Source organism: Pseudophryne corroboree, chromosome 2, assembly GCF_028390025.1.
Source record: "Pseudophryne corroboree isolate aPseCor3 chromosome 2, aPseCor3.hap2, whole genome shotgun sequence".
NCBI classification, from domain to species: Eukaryota; Metazoa; Chordata; class Amphibia; order Anura; family Myobatrachidae; genus Pseudophryne; species Pseudophryne corroboree.
This window is the reverse complement of record NC_086445.1, coordinates 545,094,885-545,115,740: the sequence shown is the minus strand read 5'-3', so window position 1 is coordinate 545,115,740 and position 20,856 is coordinate 545,094,885.

Below are 20,856 nucleotides of genomic sequence, written 5' to 3'. Positions count from 1 at the left end.
GTTAGGCTCCATTAAGGTGCAGATTTCGGCCTTATCTATATTCTTTCAGAAGGAATTGGCTTCTCTCCCAGAAGTCCAGACTTTTGTAAAGGGAGTGCTGCACATCCAACCTCCTTTTGTGCCCCCAGTGGCGCCGTGGGACCTTAACGTGGTGTTACAGTTCCTTAAATCATACTGGTTTGAACCTCTTCAAACAGTTGAATTAAAATTTCTCATCTGGAAAGTGGTCATGTTGTTGGCCTTGGCATCTGCGAGGCGGGTGTCCGAATTTGCGGCTTTGTCTCACAAGAGCCCCTATCTGATTTTCCACGTGGATCGAGCAGAGTTGAGGACTCGTCCTCAATTTCTAACACAAAAAACCTGACTTCAGAGAAGTGCGCAATAAACAAGGTGCAGCCTTAATCCAAATCACACAGCAGGGGCGTTTCCCTCACCCCCAAAAATATATACAATGGTAGACAGAAAATTGGTGAATAGGATATAGGGCGCCCTTCTAAATCACAGAGAATACACAACTGATGTAGAGTCTCAAAACATATCAAAGAATAATTTGATGGTATACATTCCTGTGAGTAACTTGAATCTTCAGCATGTAATGGGTCAATCCCCCCGTAATCCGTGTAGTATTCCTCCTCTTGTCTTATTTCCTCTCAAGATGACCATAAAACAGAGGAAATGATAGCAGGATAGTGTAGCACCGTTTTTTATTTTTACATATACAGACAAACAAAATCCAATAAAACCATGTGCATTAAAATTTTGACACACAAGTAGCAAGAATAGATCCCAGTAAATAATGGTGATGTAATTACCGGACGTATATGAGAACCTAACAGGTTCTCAAAATTGCATGGATGTTATAGCAGTCCCAGGCAGCCTCCCGGGTTTTCAGCTCCCTGGATCCGGTAGTCACTTTCACCAAATATCGTCTGGGTGGTTCCTTGCACTGCACCAACGCGTTTCAGGTCTATTCCAGACCCTTTTTCAAGGTAAGTGTGTCATCACAAAAATAGCCAACCTATTTATTTAAATATCAACCAATAAACGGGGACATTCAATTTTCTAAGTAGCAGCACCTGTTCATCAATGGCTGCCTCCATGTTGTTATTAACAGTAACCATAGAAACCGTCTCTAGTGTCCAATCACATGCTGAGTCACGTGACATCATGTCCCAGAGTCTCCCACCCATCCTATCGCGTGACCGCACTCTCCTTAGTCTCTGCATGCCGGGCGGGCACTTCCGCCCTCGCCCGACCGTCATATCCGCCCTCTTATAATGACACTACGTCGTCAGGCTCTGCACGTCGGGCGGGCACTTCCGCCCTTACCCGACCATCACGTCCGTGCTCTCGCGAGACTTCGTCCATCTACACACAATACTATCACCGTCGAGCGGACACTTCCGCCCTTACCCGAGCGCAGGATGATCGTCATATCCGCCCTGATCAGATCTTTAGGGAATCCTCTTATCCTGGCCACGGGTCTTGTTACTAAGTAACAATAGCATCCATATATGCTTTCAAGTTCTCATGGAGATCAGTGTATATCAGGCAGCATCTCTTACTGTTCATTGTAGATTCACATTTTAATACCAGTTTCACTCATTCTCTTGTGAATATCGTCACTGCCAATAGAGAATTGGATTCCTTAGATGGTACATACAAAATATGCAATAAAACATTTAATAAATGTTAAAAGATATATATTTTTTTTTTTTAAATAAACTTTTTATTGAGACATCACTTATATTCGCATCACATGTTACAGGTGAACAGAAAATGCAAAATACAGTAATATACAGGAATCATGATTAGGGGTTTTACATCAAATTCACATAACTCAGACCACAAAGATTTATGCAATATATTTGAGTGGTCTGTCAATACATTGATGATTCTATACATCACTGACGCATCTATAAGGGGAGCCGCCATAACCTGTCCATTCCTAAACCAAAGATATAGGTCGGTCCTGCGCAGCCAGTCTAGTTAAGTACCATGTAGTGTTCTTAAGGCTGTTATGAATGTGTAGCCGTGTCGTGAGGGGCAGGGTGGAAATATAAGATTCCCAGAGATTAAAAAACTTGTCTACCTGTTTACCTCTATCAACAATAGCCTCCACCCAGTCCATCCTGAATATATGGTGTAGTTTACTCAAAAATAATGGTATCTGTGGAGGCGTACTATCTAACCACCCCTGTAGGATCGTTTTCTTCCCGGCCGCACTAAGGGCTATCAGTAGTTTTTTACATTCCGATGGCATGCAGAGGGTGGAATCGATGATACCCAGAACTGCCCATTCGGGGGTAAAGGGAACATAGGTTATTAAATGAGCCTCCTCCTAATGAGATGCCAAAAATATTGTACAATTGGACATGCCTACAGACAATGATACGTATCAGCCTCACTCTGGTGGCATCTTGGGCAGGAGTGTGTTTCCGACGTTCCCATATGATAGCGTCTTAACGGGGATAGATAGGTGTTATGATACACATTAAGAAACAGTTCAGTGTACATGCTTGCTGGAAGGACCTTTCGGGAGTACAACAGTGCTTTTTCCATTTCAGGTATGGTCAGCCCAGGAAAGTGAGCCAACCATTTAGACATGCCACCTGTCACATTAGCGTGATCTAATATTGTCCTCAAGAAAGTATAATGTATGGATATGGCCTTGTGTCTCGGTACTGGGTGCAACAAGAGGCTATCCAGAGGATTATTCCAATCTCCCTCCGCAAAATGTGTAATACAGGTTGAGTCTCCCTTATCCAAAATGCTTGGGACCAGAGGTATTTTGGATATGGGATTTTCTCTGACGTCCTAGTGGATGCTGGGAACTCCGAAAGGACCATGGGGAATAGCGGCTCCGCAGGAGACTGGGCACAAAAGTAAAAGCTTTAGGACTAGCTGGTGTGCACTGGCTCCTCCCCCTATGACCCTCCTCCAAGCCTCAGTTAGATTTTTGTGCCCGAACGAGAAGGGTGCAATCTAGGTGGCTCTCCTGAGCTGCTTAGAGTAAAAGTTTAAATTAGGTTTTTTATTTTCAGTGAGTCCTGCTGGCAACAGGCTCACTGCATCGAGGGACTAAGGGGAGAAGAAGCGAACTCACCTGCGTGCAGAGTGGATTGGGCTTCTTAGGCTACTGGACATTAGCTCCAGAGGGACGATCACAGGCCCAGCCATGGATGGGTCCCAGAGCCGCGCCGCCGTCCCCCTTACAGAGCCAGAAGAGCAGAAGAGGTCCGGAAAATCGGCGGCAGAAGACGTCCTGTCTTCAATAAGGTAGCGCACAGCACCGCAGCTGTGCGCCATTGCTCTCAGCACACTTCACACTCCGGTCACTGAGGGTGCAGGGCGCTGGGGGGGGGCGCCCTGAGACGCAATAAAAATACCTTAGATGGCAAAAAATACATCACATATAGCTCCTGGGCTATATGGATGCATTTAACCCCTGCCAGTTTTTCCTTAAAAAAGCGGGAGAAAGGCCGCCGAGAAGGGGGCGGAGCCTATCTCCTCAGTACACTGGCGCCATTTTCCCTCACAGCTCCGTTGGAGGGAAGCTCCCTGACTCTCCCCTGCAGTCCTGCACTACAGAAACAGGGTAAAACAAGAGAAGGGGGGCACTAATTTGGCAGATAAATCAATACAGCAGCTATATAAGGGAAAAACACTTATATAAGGTTATCCCTGTATATATATATAGCGCTCTGGTGTGTGCTGGCAAACTCTCCCTCTGTCTCCCCAAAGGGCTAGTGGGGTCCTGTCCTCTATCAGAGCATTCCCTGTGTGTGTGCTGTGTGTCGGTACGTTGTGTCGACATGTATGAGGAGGAAAATGGTATGGAGGCGGAGCAATTGCCTGTAATAGTGATTTCTCTGACGTCCTAGTGGATGCTGGGACTCCGTAAGGACCATGGGGAATAGCGGCTCCGCAGGAGACAGGGCACAAGAATAAAAGCTTTAGGATCAAATGGTGTGCACTGGCTCCTCCCCCTATGACCCTCCTCCAAGCCTCAGTTAGATTTTTGTGCCCGAACGAGAAGGGTGCAGGCTAGGTGGCTCTCCTGAGCTGCTTAGAATAAAAGTATATTTTAGGTTTTTTTATTTTCAGTGAGTCCTGCTGGCAACAGGCTCACTGCATCGTGGGACTAAGGGGAGAAGAAACGGACTCACCTGCGTGCAGAGTGGATTGGGTTTCTTAGGCTACTGGACATTAGCTCCAGAGGGACGATCACAGGTTCAGCCTGGATGGGTCCCGGAGCCGCGCCGCCGGCCCCCTTACAGAGCCAGAAGAGCGAAGAGGTCCGGTGAAATCGGCGGCAGAAGACGATCCTGTCTTCAGACTAAGGTAGCGCACAGCACCGCAGCTGTGCGCCATTGCTCTCAGCACACTTCACACTCCGGTCACTGAGGGTGCAGGGCGCTGGGGGGGAGCGCCCTGAGACGCAATATAACAGATAATACCTTAGATTGGCTAAAGAATACATCACATATAGCTCTTGGGCTATATGGATGTATTTTAACCCCTGCCATTTTTTACAGAAAAAGCGGGAGATAAGGATGTCGTGAAGGGGCGGAGCCTATCTCCTCAGCACACAAGCGCCATTTTCCCTCACAGCTCCGCTGGATGGACGGCTCCCTGACTCTCCCCTGCAGACTTGCTACTGAATCAGGGTAAAAAAGAGAAGGGGGGGCACTATTGGCAGCTAAAAACTATACAGCAGCTATAAGGGAATAACACTTATATAAGGTTATCCCTGTATATATATATATAGCGCTTGGTGTGTGCTGGCAGACTCTCCCTCTGTCTCTCCAAAGGGCTTGTGGGGTCCTGTCCTCTATCAGAGCATTCCCGGTGTGTGAGCTGTGTGTCGGTACGTGTGTGTCGACATGTATGAGGAGGAAAATTATGTGGAGGCGGAGCAATTGCCTGGGTTAGTGATGTCACCTCCTAGGGAGTCGACACCTGACTGGATGATCGTATTTAAAGAATTAAGTGATAATGTCAGCACTTTGCAAAGAACGGTTGATGACATGAGACAGCCGGCAAATCAATTAGTGCCTGTCCAGGCGTCTCAGACACCGTCAGGGGCCCTAAAACGCCCGTTACCTCAGTGGGTCGACACAGACCCAGACACAGATACTGAGTCTAGTGTCGACGGTGAGGAGACAAACGTAATGTCCAGTAGGGCCACACGTTACATGATCACGGCAATGAAGGAAGCATTGAACATTTCTGACACTACAAGTACCACAAAGAAGGGTATTATGTGGGGTGTGAAAAAACTACCAATAGTTTTCCCTGAGTCAGATGAGTTAAATGAGGTGTGTGATAAAGCGTGGGTTTCCCCCGACAAAAAACTGCTAATTTCTAAAAAATTATTGGCACTATATCCTTTCCCGTTAGAGGTTAGGACACGTTGGGAAACACCCCCTAGGGTAGATAAGGCGCTCACACGTTTATCAAAACAAGTAGCGTTACCGTCTCCTGATACGGCCACCCTCAAAGAACCAGCAGATAGAAGGCTGGAAAATATTCTTAAAAGTATATACACACATACTGGTGTTATACTGCGACCAGCAATCGCTTCAGCCTGGATGTGCAGTGCTGGCGTCGCGTGGTCGGATTCCCTGACTGAAAATATTGATACCCTGGATAGGGACAATATACTGTTAACTATAGAGCATTTGAAGGATGCATTACTATATATGCGTGATGCACAGAGGGATATTTGCACCCTGGCATCAAGAGTAAGTGCTATGTCCATTTCTGCCAGAAGAGCGTTATGGACGCGACAGTGGTCAGGAGATGCGGATTCCAAACGACATATGGAAGTATTGCCGTATAAAGGGGAGGAGTTATTTGGGGCTGGTCTATCGGACCTGGTGGCCACGGCAACGGCTGGAAAATCCACCTTTTTACCCCAGGTCACTTCACATCAGCAGAAAAAGACACCGTCTTTTCAAACTCAGTCCTTTCGTTCCCATAAGTACAAGCGAGCTAAAGGCCATTCCTTCCTGCCCCGGGGCAGAGGAAGGGGAAAAAGACTGCACCATGCAGCCGCTTCCCAGGAGCAGAAGCCCTCCCCTGCTTCTGCCAAGTCTTCAGCATGACGCTGGGGCTTTACAAGCAGACTCAGACATGGTGGGGGCCCGTCTCAAGAATTTCAACGCGCAGTGGGCTCACTCGCAAGTGGACCCCTGGATTCTACAGGTGGTATCGCAGGGGTACAAACTGGAATTCGAGGCGTTTCCCCCTCGCCGGTTCCTGAAGTCTGCTCTACCAAAGTCTTCCTCCGACAGGGAGGCAGTTTTGGAAGCCATTCACAAGCTGTATTCCCAGCAGGTGATAATCAAGGTACCCCTCCTACAACAGGGAAAGGGGTATTATTCCACGCTGTTTGTGGTACCGAAGCCGGACGGCTCGGTGAGACCAATTTTAAATCTGAAATCCCTGAACACTTACATAAAGAGGTTCAAATTCAAGATGGAATCACTCAGAGCGGTGATAGCAAACCTGGAAGAAGGGGACTATATGGTGTCTCTGGACATCAAGGATGCTTATCTCCACGTCCCAATCTACCCGTCTCACCAAGGGTACCTCAGGTTTGTAGTACAAAACTGTCATTATCAGTTTCAGACGCTGCCGTTTGGGTTGTCCACGGCACCTCGGGTCTTTACCAAGGTAATGGCCGAAATGATGATTCTTCTTCGAAGAAAAGGCATCTTAATTATCCCTTACTTGGACGATCTCCTGATAAGGGCAAGGTCCAGGGAACAGTTAGAAGTCGGAGTAACACTATCTCAGGTAGTGTTACGTCAGCACGGGTGGATCCTAAATATTCCAAAATCGCAGCTGATTCCAACGACACGTCTACTGTTCCTAGGAATGATTCTGGACACAGTCCAGAAAAAGGTGTTTCTCCCGGAGGAGAAGGCCAGGGAGTTATCCGAGCTAGTCAGGAACCTCCTAAAACCAGGCCAGGTGTCAGTGCATCAGTGCACGAGGGTCCTGGGAAAAATGGTGGCTTCTTACGAAGCAATTCCATTCGGAAGATTCCATGCAAGAACGTTTCAGTGGGATCTACTGGACAAATGGTCCGGATCGCATCTTCAGATGCATCAGCGGATAACCCTGTCGACAAGGACAAGGGTGTCTCTTCTGTGGTGGCTGCAGAGTGCTCATCTACTAGAGGGCCGCAGATTTGGCATTCAGGATTGGGTCCTGGTGACCACGGACGCCAGCCTGAGAGGCTGGGGGGCAGTCACACAGGGAAAAAATTTCCAGGGCTTGTGGTCAAGCATGGAAACATCTCTTCATATAAACATTCTGGAACTAAGGGCCATTTACAATGCCCTAAGTCAAGCGAAACCCCTGCTTCAGGGTCAGGCGGTATTGATCCAATCGGACAACATCACGTCAGTCGCCCACGTAAACAGACAGGGCGGCACGAGAAGCAGGAGGGCAATGGCAGAAGCTGCAAGGATTCTTCGCTGGGCGGAAAATCATGTGATAGCTCTGTCAGCAGTGTTCATTCCGGGAGTGGACAACTGGGAAGCAGACTTCCTCAGCAGACACGACCTTCACCCGGGAGAGTGGGGACTTCACCCAGAAGTCTTCCACCTGATTGTAAACCGTTGGGAAAAACCAAAGGTGGACATGATGGCGTCACGTCTAAACAAAAAACTAGACAGATATTGCGCCAGGTCAAGGGACCCTCAGGCAATAGCGGTGGACGCTCTGGTGACACCGTGGGTGTACCAGTCAGTGTATGTGTTCCCTCCTCTGCCTCTCATACCAAAAGTACTGAGAATCATAAGAAGGAGAGGAGTAAGAACGATACTCGTGGTTCCGGATTGGCCAAGAAGGACTTGGTACCCGGAACTTCAAGAGATGCTCACGGAAGACCCGTGGCCTCTACCTCTAAGAAAGGACCTGCTCCAGCAGGGGCCTTGTCTGTTCCAAGACTTACCGCGGCTGCGTTTGACGGCATGGCGGTTGAACGCCGGATCCTGAAGGAAAAAGGCATTCCAGATGAAGTCATCCCTACCCTGGTCAAAGCCAGGAAGGATGTAACCGCAAAACATTATCACCGCATTTGGCGAAAATATGTTGCGTGGTGTGAGGCCAAGAAGGCCCCTACAGAGGAATTTCAACTGGGTCGTTTCCTCCATTTCCTGCAAACAGGACTGTCTATGGGCCTAAAATTAGGGTCCATTAAGGTTCAAATTTCGGCCCTGTCGATTTTCTTCCAGAAAGAACTGGCTTCAGTCCCTGAAGTTCAGACATTTGTAAATGGGGTACTGCATATACAACCTCCTTTTGTGCCTCCAGTGGCACCTTGGGATCTCAATGTTGTTTTGAGGTTCCTTAAGTCACATTGGTTTGAACCACTCACCACTGTGGACTTAAAATATCTCACATGGAAGGTGACGATGCTGTTAGCCCTGGCTTCAGCCAGGCGTGTGTCAGAATTGGCGGCTTTATCATATAAAAGCCCTTACTTAATTTTTCATTCTGACAGGGCAGAATTGAGGACTCGTCCTCAATTTCTCCCTAAGGTGGTTTCTGCTTTTCACATGAACCAACCTATTGTGGTGCCTGCGGCTACTAGGGACTTGGAGGACTCCAAGTTACTTGACGTTGTCAGGGCCCTGAAAATATATGTTTCCAGGACGGCTGGAGTCAGAAAGTCTGACTCGCTGTTTATCCTGTATGCACCCAACAAGCTGGGTGCTCCTGCTTCTAAGCAGACTATTGCTCGTTGGATTTGTAGTACAATTCAGCTTGCACATTCTGTGGCAGGCCTGCCACAGCCAAAATCTGTAAAAGCCCATTCCACAAGGAAAGTGGGCTCATCTTGGGCGGCTGCCCGAGGGGTCTCGGCTTTACAACTTTGCCGAGCAGCTACTTGGTCAGGGGCAAACACGTTTGCTAAATTCTACAAATTTGATACCCTGGCTGAGGAGGACCTGGAGTTCTCTCATTCGGTGCTGCAGAGTCATCCGCACTCTCCCGCCCGTTTGGGAGCTTTGGTATAATCCCCATGGTCCTTACGGAGTCCCAGCATCCACTAGGACGTCAGAGAAAATAAGATTTTACTTACCGATAAATCTATTTCTCGTAGTCCGTAGTGGATGCTGGGCGCCCATCCCAAGTGCGGATTGTCTGCAATACTTGTACATAGTTATTGTTAACTAAATCAGGTTATTGTTGTTGTGAGCCATCTTTTCAGAGGCTCCTTCGTTGTTATCATACTGTTAACTGGGTTCAGATCACAAGTTGTACGGTGTGATTGGTGTGGCTGGTATGAGTCTTACCCGGGATTCAATATCCTTCCTGATTATGTACGCTCGTCCGGGCACAGTATCCTAACTGAGGCTTGGAGGAGGGTCATAGGGGGAGGAGCCAGTGCACACCACCTGATCCTAAAGCTTTTATTCTTGTGCCCTGTCTCCTGCGGAGCCGCTATTCCCCATGGTCCTTACGGAGTCCCAGCATCCACTACGGACTACGAGAAATAGATTTATCGGTAAGTAAAATCTTATTTTCACCCCCTAGGGAGTCGACACCTGACTGGATGGTCTTATGGAAGGAATTACGTGATAGCGTCAGCACTTTACAAAAGACTGTTGACGACATGAGACAGCCGGCAAATCAGTTATTACCTGTACAGGCGTCTCAAACACCGTCGGGGGCTCTAAAGCGCCCGTTACCTCAGATGGTCGATACAGACCCAGACTCGGACACTGACTCCAGTGTCGACGGTGAGGAAACAAACGTATTTTCCAGTAGGGCCACACGTTACATGATCACGGCAATGAAGGAGGTTTTGAACATTTCTGATACTACAAGCACCACAAAAAAGGGTATTATGTGGGGTGTGAAAAAACTACCCGTAGTTTTTCCTGAATCAGATGAATTAAATGAGGTGTGTGATGAAGCGTGGGTTTCCCCCGATAAAAAACTGCTAATTTCTAAAAAATTATTGGCATTATACCCTTTCCCGCCAGAGGTTAGGGCGCGTTGGGAAACACCCCCTAGGGTAGATAAGGCGCTCACACGCTTATCAAAACAAGTGGCGTTACCGTCTCCTGATACGGCCGCACTCAAGGAACCAGCTGATAGGAAGCTGGAAAATATCCTTAAAAGTATATACACACATACTGGTATTATACTGCGACCAGCAATCGCCTCAGCCTGGATGTGCAGTGCTGGGGTGGCTTGGTCGGATTCCCTGACTGAAAATATTGATACCCTGGACAGGGACAGTATATTATTGACTATAGAGCATTTAAAGGATGCATTTCTATATATGCGAGATGCACAGAGGGATATTTGCACTCTGGCATCAAGAGTAAGTGCGCTGTCCATTTCTGCCAGAAGAGCGTTATGGACGCGACAGTGGTCAGGTGATGCGGATTCCAAACGGCATATGGAAGTATTGCCGTATAAAGGGGAGGAGTTATTTGGGGTCGGTCTATCGGACCTGGTGGCCACGGCAACGGCTGGGAAATCCACCTTTTTACCCCAGGTCACCTCTCAGCAGAAAAAGACACCGTCTTTTCAGGCTCAGTCCTTTCGTCCCCATAAGGGCAAGCGGGCAAAAGGCCACTCATATCTGCCCCGGGGCAGAGGAAGGGGAAAAAGACTGCAGCAGGCAGCCTCTTCCCAGGAACAGAAGCCCTCCCCCGCTTCTGCCAAGTCCTCAGCATGACGCTGGGGCCTTACAAGCGGACTCAGGCACGGTGGGGGCCCGTCTCAAGAATTTCAGCGCGCAGTGGGCTCACTCGCAAGTGGACCCCTGGATCCTGCAGGTAGTATCTCAGGGGTACAAATTGGAATTCGAGACGTCTCCCCCTCGCCGGTTCCTGAAGTCTGTTTTACCAACGTCTCCCTCCGACAGGGAGGCGGTATTGGAAGCCATTCACAAGCTGTATTCCCAGCAGGTGATAATCAAGGTACCCCTCCTACAACAGGGAAAGGGGTATTATTCCACGCTGTTTGTGGTACCGAAGCCGGACGGCTCGGTGAGACCTATTTTAAATCTGAAATCCTTGAACACTTACATACAAAGGTTCAAATTCAAGATGGAGTCACTCAGAGCAGTGATAGCGAACCTGGAAGAAGGGGACTATATGGTGTCTCTGGACATCAAGGATGCTTACCTCCATGTCCCAATTTGCCCTTCTCACCAAGGGTACCTCAGGTTTGTGGTACAGAACTGTCATTATCAGTTTCAGACGCTGCCGTTTGGATTGTCCACGGCACCCAGGGTCTTTACCAAGGTAATGGCCGAAATGATGATTCTTCTTCGAAGAAAAGGCGTCTTAATTATCCCTTACTTGGACGATCTCCTGATAAGGGCAAGGTCCAGGGAACAGTTAGAGGTCGGAGTAGCACTATCTCAAGTAGTACTACGACAGCACGGGTGGATTCTAAATATTCCAAAATCGCAGCTGATTCCGACGACACGTCTGCTGTTCCTAGGGATGATTCTTGACACAGTCCAGAAAAAGGTGTTTCTCCCGGAGGAGAAAGCCAGGGAGTTATCCGAGCTAGTCAGGAACCTCCTAAAACCAGGCCAAGTGTCAGTGCATCAATGCACAAGGGTCCTGGGAAAAATGGTGGCTTCTTACGAAGCTATTCCATTCGGCAGATTCCATGCAAGAACGTTTCAGTGGGATCTACTGGACAAATGGTCCGGATCGCATCTTCAGATGCATCAGCGGATAACCCTGTCTCCAAGGACAAGGGTGTCTCTCCTGTGTGGTGGTGCAGAGTGCTCATCTTCTAGAGGGCCGCAGATTCGGCATTCAGGACTGGGTCCTGGTGACCACGGATGCCAGCCTGAGAGGCTGGGGAGCAGTCACACAGGGAAGAAATTTCCAGGGCTTGTGGTCAAGCATGGAAACGTCATTTCACATAAATATCCTGGAACTAAGGGCCATTTACAATGCCCTAAGTCAAGCACACGACCTCCACCCGGGGGAGTGGGGACTTCACCCAGAAGTCTTCCACATGATTGTGAACCGTTGGGAAAAACCAAAGGTGGACATGATGGCGTCCCGCCTCAACAAAAAACTAGACAGATATTGCGCCAGGTCAAGGGACCCTCAGGCAATAGCTGTGGACGCTCTGGTAACACCGTGGGTGTACCAGTCAGTGTATGTGTTCCCTCCTCTGCCTCTCATACCCAAGGTACTGAGAATCATAAGAAGGAGAGGAGTAAGATCTATACTCGTGGCTCCGGATTGGCCAAGAAGGACTTGGTACCCGGAACTTCAAGAGATGCTCACGGAGGACCCGTGGCCTCTACCTCTAAGAAAGGACCTGCTCCAGCAGGGACCCTGTCTGTTCCAAGACTTACCGCGGCTGCGTTTGACGGCATGGGGGTTGAACGCCGGATCCTGAAGGAAAAAGGCATTCCGGATGAAGTCATCCCTACCCTGATCAAAGCCAGGAAGGATGTAACTGTGCAACATTATCACCGTATTTGGCGTAAATATGTTGCGTGGTGTGAGGCCAGGAAGGCCCCTACAGAGGAATTTCAACTGGGTCGTTTCCTGCATTTCCTGCAAACAGGACTGTCTATGGGCCTAAAATTAGGGTCCATTAAGGTTCAAATTTCGGCCCTGTCGATTTTCTTCCAGAAAGAACTAGCTTCAGTCCCTGAAGTTCAGACGTTTGTCAAGGGGGTACTGCATATACAGCCTCCTTTTGTGCCTCCAGTGGCACCTTGGGATCTCAATGTAGTTTTGGGGTTCCTACAATCACATTGGTTTGAACCACTCACCACTGTGGACTTAAAATATCTCACATGGAAAGTGGTAATGCTGTTAGCCCTGGCTTCAGCCAGGCGTGTCTCAGAATTGGCGGCTTTATCCTATAAAAGCCCTTACCTAATTTTTCATACGGACAGGGCAGAATTGAGGACTCGTCCTCAATTTCTCCCTAAGGTGGTTTCAGCGTTTCACTTAAACCAGCCTATTGTGGTACCTACGGCTACTAGGGACTTGGAGGATTCCAAGTTGCTGGACGTAGTCAGGGCCCTGAAAATATATGTTTCCAGGACGGCTGGAGTCAGAAAATCTGACTCGCTGTTTATCCTGTATGCACCCAACAAGCTGGGTGCTCCTGCTTCTAAGCAGACTATTGCTCGTTGGATTTGTAGTACAATTCAGCTTGCACATTCTGTGGCAGGCCTGCCACAGCCAAAATCTGTAAAAGCCCATTCCACAAGGAAAGTGGGCTCATCTTGGGCGGCTGCCCGAGGGGTCTCGGCTTTACAACTTTGCCGAGCAGCTACTTGGTCAGGGGCAAACACGTTAGCTAAATTCTACAAATTTGATACCCTGGCTGAGGAGGACCTGGAGTTCTCTCATTCGGTGCTGCAGAGTCATCCGCACTCTCCCGCCCGTTTGGAAGCTTTGGTATAATCCCCATGGTCCTTTCGGAGTTCCCAGCATCCACTAGGACGTCAGAGAAAATAAGAATTTACTTACCGATAATTCTATTTCTCATAGTCCGTAGTGGATGCTGGGCGCCCATCCCAAGTGCGGATTGTCTGCAATACTTGTACATAGTTACAAAAATTGGGTTATTATTGTTGTGAGCCATCTTTTCAGAGGCTCCTCTGTTATCATGCTGTTAACTGGGTTCAGATCACAGGTTGTACGGTGTGATTGGTGTGGCTGGTATGAGTCTTACCCGGGATTCAAAATCCTTCCTTATTGTGTACGCTCGTCCGGGCACAGTATCCTAACTGAGGCTTGGAGGAGGGTCATAGGGGGAGGAGCCAGTGCACACCAGCTAGTCCTAAAGCTTTTACTTTTGTGCCCAGTCTCCTGCGGAGCCGCTATTCCCCATGGTCCTTTCGGAGTTCCCAGCATCCACTACGGACTATGAGAAATAGAATTATCGGTAAGTAAATTCTTATTTTTCCATATTTTGGAATAATTGCATACCATAATGAGATATCATGGTGATGGGACCTAAATCTAAGCACAGAATGCATTTATGTTACATATACACCTTATACACACAGCCTGAAGGTCATTTTAGCCATTATTTTTTTATAACTTTGTGCATTAAACAAAGTGTGTCTACAGTCACACAATTCATTTATGTTTCATATACACCTTATACACACAGCCTGAAGGTCATTTAATACAATATTTTAAATAACTTTGTGTATTAAACAAAGTTTGTGTACATTGAGCCATCAAAAAACAAAGGTTTCACTATCTCACTCTCACTCAAAAAAGTCGGTATTTCGGAATATTCCGTATTTCGGAATATTTGGATATGGGATACTCAACCTGTAATGTGTCTAATGTAGAATTGTGTTTACAAAAATGGAAGGGGAGAAGAAACGACCGCAGCATGTCTTGTTGAGACCTCTGAGAAGGTGAGCAAGCGGTGGTTCTCCACAGACACCAATGATCGAATAGACGCTATACCAGCCTCCCTCCATGATGTAAAGGGATGGGCAGCCATGCCGCCCAAAAACTCTGTATTTTTAAGTAAGGGCAAGTGCAAGGAGTAGTATTGATTTAATTTCGCATTGTGGCGCAATATGTGCCACATTTTCCTAGTAGACCACAAAAGTGGGTTTGACTTGATATGGTCTGATATCTCCCAATCATGTTGGTGAAGAAAACATGTCAGACCCACATCTGCTAAAAAATTCTGTTCGAGAGATGTATTTGTATATACTGAACTATTTTGCAGCCAATTTCTCAAGTGTCTCAGAAGTGCAGCATGGTTATAAGTTACTACATCTGGAAAATTGATACCTCCATTGGATTTAGGTTGGGCAAGTTTACGTAAAGCAATACGTGCCCGGCCTCCCCTCCATATAAAGGTTCGGATTAGTTTGTTGATCGTTTGGTCGTCTCGGTTTGTTAGCAGTATGGGTAGTGTCTGTAGTGGATATAGTATGCGCGGTATAGCCACCATTTTTAGCAGGTTAGCCCTGCCTAAATAGGACAATGGAAGACGTTCCCATCTCCCAATATCATCAGTTAGGGTGCGTATGGCCTTGTTTACATTGATTTTGTATAGCTCAGACATATAGCGTGGCACCATAACCCCCAAATATATGATATAAGTGGACACCCAGTGGAGGGGAAAGTGTGAGGTCCAACTCGGACATGTCACATTACCATATAATAATAATGCTTTAGATTTGTCCATATTGATACTAAAGCCTGAAATGCGGCCAAATAATTGGATCTTGTCTAGGATCAAATTAAGGGAATGCTCAGGGTCAGATATATATAGAAGAATATCGTCAGCGAAAGCAGACAGCTTAATTTCCTGACCACCCACTTTTATACCCCGGAAAACCGACCAATCCTGCAATGTCCTAAGCAACGGGTCGAGGGCCAGATTAAATAGCAGTGGCGATAAGGGGCATCCCTGGCGGGTACCCCTTTCCAAAAAGAACCGTTGGCCACTGATCCCATTTATTAATAAAGATGCTGACGGATTGTCATAGATGTAACGTACATAATTAATAAACCCCGTATCAAAGCCTCTTCTCTCCAATACAATAAACAAATGTGGCCACAGGACCATGTCAAAGGCCTTATTGGCATCAAGGCTGAGAAGCATATTCAGGTCTGCACATGGAGACTGGGATGCCGCCACCGCCGCTAGCGCCATGCGGATTGCTTTAACCGCATGCCTACCAGTTACAAAACCCATTTGTGTTGTGGTGAGTATATCAGGGAGAATGGACTGAAGCCGCATCGCCATTATCTTGGCCATTATTTTGTAGTCCACATTCAATAGACTAATTGGTCTGTATGAGGAAAGAAACTTGGCGTCCCTACCAGGTTTGGTGATAAGTGTTATAAATGCTTCATTGAAGAAAGGAGACGTAGAGCTCCTTTCATGTATCGCCTGAAACAATTCCAATAGGGTGGGGACGATGTGGGCCTGTAACATGCGGTAGTAATCTCCCGATAAGCCATCTGGACCCGGAGACTTACCATGTGGCAAATTGGAGATAACAGTGTTAATTTCTTCCGGTGTTATTTTGCCCACAAGGGCTTCTCTCTGATCTCGAGTTAGAATGGGCAGTGCCTCAGCTGTGAGCAGTTGTGATTGTATGTCAGTATCTATTTGTGTCGAGCTAAACAGGGATTGAAATTGTTCCACTATTTCTTGAGATTTAGTGATAATACGGCCAGACCTGGGGTGGTGTATGGCAGTTATAATGTGACGTTTTTTGGGAGGCTGGGAAATGACCGCCAGCAACCTACCAGCCTTATTGCCCCATCTATAAAATTTATTTTTGGTAAAGTCTAAAGAGTGTTTCGCCTGGGTAGCTAAATAAGTTTCAAGTAGGCGCCTAGCCTGCTTATACTCAGTAAGGGTAAGCTCTGTTGGAGTAGAAGTGTATGTTTGTTAGGCAGCGGACATTGCCGCTTTTAGCGCAGTGTATTCCAGTTTGGATTCCCTTTTTTTCCGGGTGACATAACTGATAATATGACCCCTCATTACTGCCTTGGAGGCGTTCCAAAAGATGTCAGGTCTATCCCAATAATCTATATTTTCATCCACATAATTGGTCCAATGGTATGTGAGGTACAATTTAAAATCTTCTGAGTCTGCCAAGTATTGTGGGAACCTCCAGATACGATCTGTCGAGTGCATATTGGGGTGGGTTAATGCCAACGTGACAGGGGCATGATCAGAGATCAATATGTCAAGTATATCCACCCCAGCAACCTGGGACATTAAGTCATCGGCAATTAAGAACTTGTCAATACGAGACAACATTCCATGTACCGGTGACAAATGAGTATGCGTTTTGTCGGTTGGGTGTAGCAATCTCCACGGATCAGAGATATCAAGGGAATCCCTAAATGTCAGTAAATGTCTGCTCTGGGAGTCAGTGGTTCTAGGCATTGACGGTGACCTGTCAACTGTAGGATCGTCCACCATGTTAAAGTCGCCCCCCACTATTAGAGAATGATTAGTTCTGCTTAAAAGAGTGTGGGTAATGTCTTGAAGGAATATGTGTGCATTAACATTCGGGGCATATAAATTGACAAGGGTAAATTTGGATTGAAAAAGCTCTATGTCTATTATGATATATCTGCCTTCGGGGTCAATGATTTCTGTCAAAATAGTGACGGGGAGATCTTTTCTAAAAAGTATTGCAACCCCTCTCGATTTCGTACGGAAGGGTGCTGCGACACAAGAACCAAGCCATGGAGCTTTCAATAAATTTTCCTCGCCAATCAGCCAGTGTGTTTCCTGTAGGAAAATCACATCCGGGTGAGAGCGTGTCACAACTGAGGGTTTTGGCTGACAGGAGAAAGCCTCAGTTGTAGGGGCTGAGAGGAACTTAAACCGGGGAGGTTTAATCAGACCCCTGGACATGTAAGTGTTAAAAGGAAACCCGAAGGTGTGACCATGACAACCAGGTAAAAGTCAAAATAAAAGTTTATTAACAGACTCCGTGTAAACAAACAGCATTCAAGGTAAATAATGGCAATGATAAATAATATGATTCCTGGAGCACTCTGACCATGAAATGTTTACACAGGACACTGGTAGGTAAGAACAGCTGTTACAGTCCTTAGATGGAATAACCTTACCAGGCCTGGCTGTAGTAGTGAAGATATCCAAGGAACATGCCAGTAGATGGAACAGATGAAGTTGGTAACTTGAATCAGCTGTTGTAATTGCTGGATGGAACCAGCCAGGTGGTAAGACACGGAGTGGATGCGGAATGGAATCAGCCAGATGATAAAGTCACTGAATGAATGCTGGGTGGAACCAGCCAGGTGATGAAACACGGAGTAAATATAGTAAGATGCTAGGGAGTGTGGAAACAGAGTAGTTGAAGGATGATTACCGGTGGTAGTGGATACTGCTGGAAGCAGATGAAATAGCTGGAAACTGGATCAGCCACGGAGGACTGCAGAGTCAGGCTGCACCGCAGGATGGTAGGCAGGTGCGGGTCTCTGGTGGATGCTGGAGACAGGAGCTGGAAACACAACCACAGGAGAGAGACTGGAACAAGGTATGACAAACAAAGCACTGACGATTTCCTGGCCCAGGCACAGGATACTTATACCTGCAGCAAAGCAGGCATTGGCTGGGCAATTATGCAGATTTCTAGAGGCAGTGGATTGGAGGAACTGAGACATGTGATTGGATCCAACATGGCTGCGCCCATGTTAGAACTTGGAGGGAAAGCTAGTTTGGAAACCATGTGGAAACGTAGCAGTAATGGCGGCGCCGGCCGCAGAGGACAGGAGACGCCAGATTGACAAGTGTATGCTGAGACTCGTGGATGACAGCGGAGGCCGCGGCAGACATGAAGCACCACTCTGACAACCTGCAACTATAACACAGGAGCGACGGCAGAGGCCACGGAGGACGGGAGACGCCATGCAGGATTCAAACATGGCGGCGCTGTGACAGCGTCTCAGCGTGACAGGAGGGATATGCAACATGTAGAGACAGATGGGATCCGGCCTTGGAACGCTGAGCCAGCCTCAGGAGACATCTGAAAGGCAAGTAATGGCGTCCAGATACCCGGATCGTGACAGCACCCCCCCCTTTAGGAGTGGCCCCAGGACACTTCTTAGGTTTTAAAGGAAACTTCGAGTGGAAATTCCGGACCAAGGCAGGAGCATGGACATCAGACGCATTGGTCCAAGAGCGTTCTTCAGGACCATAGCCCTTCCAGTCAATAAGATACTGCAAGTGACCGTAACGGAAACGTGAGTCCAGAATCTTGGCCACCTCATACTCGACTCCCCGTTGAGTCTGAACTTTAGGAGCTGGAGGAAGTGCAGAATGAAACCGATTCAGGATCAGCGGTTTCAACAAGGAAACATGGAATGTCCTGGGTATTTTTAAGAAGGGAGGTAACTGGAGTCTGTAAGCAACAGGATTGATGACTTGTTCAATTTTAAAAGGATCGATGTAACGAGGAGTAAACTTCATGCTGGGAACTCTCAACCTCAAATTCTTCGTGGACAACCATACTCGATCACCCACCTTGAGAGCAGGAACCGCTCTACGCTTCCTATCGGCAAACTTCTTGTACCTAAATGAGGCTTTAAGCAGGGCTGCGCTGACATTCTTCCAGTTGTTTGAAAACTGACGCAAGGTGACATCCACTGCTGGAACAGAAGTTGCTGGAAGCGGTTGGAATTCTGGAACCTTAGGGTGAAATCCATAGTTGATGAAGAATGGTGTTGAGGAGGATGAGGAATGGTATTGATTGTTGTGGCTAAACTCGGCCCAAGGAAGGAGTTGAACCCAGTCATCTTGGGAGGAAGACACATAAATGCGGAGGAAGGCCTCCAAGTCCTGATTCACCCTCTCGGTTTGACCATTGGTCTGAGGATGGTAAGCTGTAGAAAACTTTAACTTGACTTGGAGGGCTTGACACAAACTTCGCCAAAATTTGGCTACAAATTGTACTCCACGATCGGAGATGATCTCTTCAGGAAGACCGTGAAGTCGGAAGATCTCTTGGATAAACACTTGGGTCAACTTGGAAGCTGACGGGAGACCGGTGAGGGGTATGAAATGTGCCATCTTGGTGAACCGGTCAACTACCACCCAGATGGTATTAAACTTATTACATATAGGCAGATCTGTAACAAAGTCCATCGACAAATGGGTCCACGGTCGACTGGGAACAGATAATGGAACCAGTTGCCCCGCAGGAGACTGGCGAGGAACTTTGTGTTGGGCACACTTTGGGCAAGAGGCAATAAACTCCTTGACGTCCTTCTTCAGAGTTGGCCACGAGTAGGACCTAGAGATAAACTCGAGGGTTTTCTGAATGCCTGTATGTCCGGCAAAACGGGAAGCATGGGCCCAATGCATGAGCTTCTTCCTTAACACCGGCTTCACAAAACTTTTCCCTGGTGGGGGCGTAGAGTCCATCCCTACCGTGGAGAATGCCAACGGATTAATAATAAGATGCTTTTCTGAAGACTCTGACTCGTTTTCTTGCTCCCAAGAGCGGGAAAGGGCATCGGCCTTGCGATTCTGAGAGCCCGGACAGAACTGGAGTTTAAAGTCGAACCTGGAAAAGAAAAGTGCCCATCTGGCCTGACGGGGGTTAAGACATTGTGCGCCTTTCAGGTATAAAAGATTCTTGTGGTCGGTAAGTATCGTGATTGAATGAGAAGCTCCCTCCAACAGATATCTCCACTCCTCAAGAGCGAGCTTGATGGCTAGCAACTCCTGGTCGCCAATGGCATAGTTGCGCTCAGCTGGGGAGAACTTCTGGGAGAAGAAACTGCAGGGATGTAGATGGCCATCTTTAGCCCTCTGGGATAACACCGCTCCTACTCCAACGGAGGAGGCATCCACCTCTAAGATGAAAGGAGAGTCGGTGTCGGGCTGTTTCAGAACTGGTGCAGAGATGAAACGTTGTTTTAGAAGATGAAAAGCTTGCGTAGCTTCTTCAGACCACTTGGACGGGTTAGCACCCTTCTTGGTTAATGCAGTGATAGGCGCCACAATGGTGGAAAAGTCTCGTATGAACTTTCTGTAATAATTGGCGAACCCTAAGAACCTCTGGACCCCTTTGAGGGTTAAGGGTATCTGCCAATTCTGGATTGCTTGTAGTTTCTCAGGATCCATCTCTAGTCCGGAACCGGACACAATGTAACCTAGGAACGGAATGGATTTAACTTCAAAGACACATTTCTCCAATTTGCAATAGAGATGATTGACACGGAGACGGAACAGAACCTCCTTTACCCAGAAACGATGTTCCTCCAGATTATTGGCAAAGATGAGGATATCATCTAGATAAACCACGACATGGCGGTATAAGATGTCTCTGAAGATCTCATTCACGAAATG